The following is a 3,951-nucleotide window of genomic DNA, read 5'->3' on the forward strand; positions in this document are numbered from 1 at the left end:
GTTATGAGCCACCATGTGGTTGCTGGGATTTGAACTCCGGACCTTCAGAAGAGCAGTCGGGTGCTCTTACCCACTGAGCCATCTCACCAGCCCCTAAGCTGTCTTCATAGAGTCACCGTAGCTACAAATAGTAACATAGTGTTAGCCTCAGATTTGCAGGGCCTGGAAACCTACATGTTGTATATATAAATATGAAAGATTTAGTTATCTTTGATGAAGTTGATAAATGGATCATAATGATATGCAAAATCATATGGGTATGCAAAGACCTCAGACAGCCAAAAGTGTGTGTAGGGCATGGGGGGGTGCCCAGACTGAGAGACTGGAAATGAGGCCTCATCTCTACAGGCAGTTGTGTCAACAGGGTATTGGAATTTTTGGTCTAAGCATCTTTATCTTGGACAGGTTATTGATCCCCCTTTCACTAACTATGAAACTACTGCATTTAGTCCTAGAGAATTGTGCTGTTCTTGGGGTGGGTTTTGCTGTTGCATGTTCGTAAATAATTCCTCTCTTCATATTACCCAACTTGACTGCACCATCTTTTGCCCCAGAAATCAAAGCAGAATCTTTGAAATAGCATCAGACCCTAGATTGTGTTGTGTAATATTTGAGGAATATAGGGGGAATGGGCACTGTTGCTCAACTGTCATTGCTGATGACCTGGAATGACAAGGTATTAGGAAATCAAGTAGCTTTGGAACTTGGTTGCTAAAATGGTAATGCTTTTTAAAACGTTGTCTCCTCTGGGTTATTCTGATGGCCCACTAGGGATCCTAAGTAGGGGAAAGGAAACATAAAATAGGCAGACTTCGTGTGAGCACTCATGGTTAGTATATTTTGTTGGCCTGTAGAGCACAACAGTATTGTTGGGTTCTGTGCTAAGGGTCTAACTGTAGAGTTGCAAGGAGAGTAGCACTAGTTAACCTCAAATCCTTGTGCTTGCTCACGTTAATGGAAGGACACTTAGAGGAAGTGAGTGGGCTACTGACTGCAATCCCAGACTGGAGGAGCCATGCCTTATATGCAGCAAAGAGAAGTCACTCCCAGATGTCACTCGTTGGACGTGTGGCCCATGTCAGTCAAGCAGCTGGGTTGCTAAAAAGTGGATAGCTGCTGACCACATAATTCTAAGAACAGTGCTTGTAGAAAGCTGTTTATACACTGTGGTATGTACCTTAAATGAGCAGCTGGATTAATCTAGTAATAAATAAATGTGATATTTGTAAAAATGTGCTAGGCCATAAAATAAGACTCAGTAAATTCCAGGGAATTGATAATACACAATTTGTTCTTCAAAAATTGTAAACCATAAAAAGAAAGCTGGAAAATGTGTTTGGATTTTTTTTTAAAGATTTGTATTTATCTTATGTATATGGGTGCACTGTCGGTATCTTCAGACACACCAGAAGAGGGCGTCAGATCCCATTCCAGAGGGTTGTGAGTCACCATGTGGTTGCTGGGAATTGAACTCAGGACCTCTGGAAGAGCAGTCAGTTCTCTTAACAACTGAACTATCTCTCTAGCCTCCTTGTTTGGAAAATTTTGAAAGCAAAAGACAGAAAATTCACCAAGATAGCATGGCAAGAAGAAATAAGGCACAGAGTTTGAAAAGCCAATGAGAAAATTATTATTTGCAAATGTATATTTGTACAACCCAAACTTTCTCCCACCCCACCCCATCCACTACTGATAGTAAGTTTGAGTTTAGTAAAAATCACTGGACAAGGTCAATATGCAAAAATATCAGCTGTATCTCTATATAAATATCAGAATATTAATACTTAAAAATAATTTTTTGGTTATTTTCTGTTGGCGGAAATGGTAAGCTGATTGTAAAATGTGTATAGTGATGCAGAGGTGGAAGAGAGTCTGAGGACATGGATTATACATTTCAGGATATACCGTAAAACTGCATTCATGATGTGGGGACAAGTTAGTCAAGAAACAGACTAAAAAAAGAATACCACTGCAGTGTATTAGAAGATTATGTTTCAAATGTTCTTTTTAGATAAATTGTGCTAGATTAGTTTGAAATCAGTATGAAGAGTAAAATAAAACTCTATCATTCCTAAACTGTATTAAAGAGGATGAGGCAGGAGGATCCCAAGTTTCAGGCAAAGCCTCAGCTACGTAGAAAGGCACAGTAAAGTCCCCTAAAGAACTGAGAAGGGAGGGAGGAGGCAGAGGAGGCTGTGAGATGGGTCGGTTGGCAGAGTGCTTTACAAGCATGGGGACCTGCACCTGACCCCCAGCATTCGGGCTCACTCCACCCAGTGTCTAGTGCTGGGGAGGCGGAGACAAAGAGGATCCCTGGGGCTTACTCACCAGCTGTTCTAGCTGAACCCATGGGCTTCAGGTTCAGTGGGAGATGCTGTCTCATAAAACAAGATGGAGAGTGACTGAGGGAGGCACCTAGTGTTGACCTCTGGCCTTCACAGGAGCATGTTCATGTGCATGTGTATTGCTCATACACACATACACACACACACACACGTAATTTGAAGCAAAAAGATAAATTTACCAAAAGTTCTATGGGAGTGTGTGTATGTGTGTTTTGTTTTGGGCTTTTTTAGACAAGATTTCTCTGTAGTCTTGTCTGTCCTGGAACTAGCTATGTAGGCCAGGCTGGTCTTGAACTCACAGAAGTCCACCTCCTCTGCCTCCTGAGTGCTAGGATTAAAGGTGTGTGCGACCACTACCTAGGTTATAGTTCAGTTTTTTAATAATTGAAAAAAATCTATTATGAATATCTATGGTGAGTGTGTTTTTTCAGAGACATAAATGGATATTGTATCAGAATTTATTGTCTACAATAAATCCATAAGCTCACATTAGTTATATTTGATGTACGGAATCCAGATTTGCTTGGTAGCTGGTCTCTGATAATTACAGGTTCCTTTATTTCTACCTTAATTACTAATATTAACTCCTAGATCACACAGTGTACCTCACTGTCTATGTTCTAAATATCTTTGTTAAGAAAGGGTTAAAGAGGCTGCTGTGTTGAGTGTAGAAAGACAGTCCTGAAGATAGAGTTGCTACAAAACATGGGCAGTTCTGCAGGGCACCAGACAACAGCTGCTCAAGTGCAAAGACATCAAATAGAGTTCGGTGGCAGGCCATGGAGAGGCAGTTTGAAGTGGCACAGTGTCAGCCAGTGGAAACTGCTGGAGCTGGAGAGCTGGCACTGGCACAAAAGAAGCAGGAGTCCCTTGCTGTGTGATGTGCCTGCCAGTATTCCTGGGCGAGCTTGTGACAGGTGACCAAGATACTGGTCAGTACATAGTCAGTATGCTGTTATATTTGGCCTCTGGGTGCACCTTCTGTTAACAGTCTCAGGTAAGGGGGTTCTGTTGTTTGCTTACTAAGCTCATGTGTCTTTTATTCTGGTAAGATTTGGTATATTTTCAGGCTTTGTTATTGCACAAAATACCAGTTTGTGTCTTCTGCTCTGCTGGCAGATAATGGTATTTACTTTTGTAAACAAGATATGGAGCCATTCTTCCTTGGCACTTACAATGAAAATGGAGTAACTCAGGTCAAGGCTGTTGCTTCATTAGCTAGAGCAGTCTGGCTGGGCAGAGGGTTGACGCCAGTATCCCAAACAACACAGTATAACCCAGAGCTGGCCCAGCTTGTGCACCACGGTCACTTATTATTTACTAAAAATATTTTTGTTTTTTCAGCTCTCAGAAGCCAGGACTCTGCGATACTGTTGGCTGTGTGTGGATCTTCTATATTCACAGTGTACCAGTTACTTCTGGTCTACCACTGTTAGATAACTTCTGCCACACATCCTAATAGTACAGTTGCTCTTGGAAAGGAGTCACAGCCGCTGTCTGCCAGGAGTCCCTCGTCCGACTCCTGTGGTTGCCCTTTCCATCATGCCAAAGAATAAAGGCAAAGGAGGCAAAAACAGGCGCAGAGGGAAAAATGAAAACGAATCTG

General features: G+C 42.0%; 1 long non-coding RNA gene across 1 annotated transcript in view; it reads left to right on the forward strand.

The window, feature by feature from the left end:
* LOC115065515 overlaps positions 1 to 3,945 on the forward strand; it is a 9,592-nt gene extending 5,647 nt beyond the window's left edge. The window contains exon 3 of the long non-coding RNA XR_003845296.1: positions 3,690 to 3,945. This is a non-coding gene — a long non-coding RNA (uncharacterized LOC115065515). The remainder of the gene's footprint in view (positions 1 to 3,689) is intronic.
* Positions 3,946 to 3,951: the final 6 nt, after the last annotated feature.

Source organism: Mus pahari, chromosome 15 (genome assembly GCF_900095145.1).
Source record: "Mus pahari chromosome 15, PAHARI_EIJ_v1.1, whole genome shotgun sequence".
Lineage (NCBI taxonomy): Eukaryota > Metazoa > Chordata > Mammalia > Rodentia > Muridae > Mus > Mus pahari.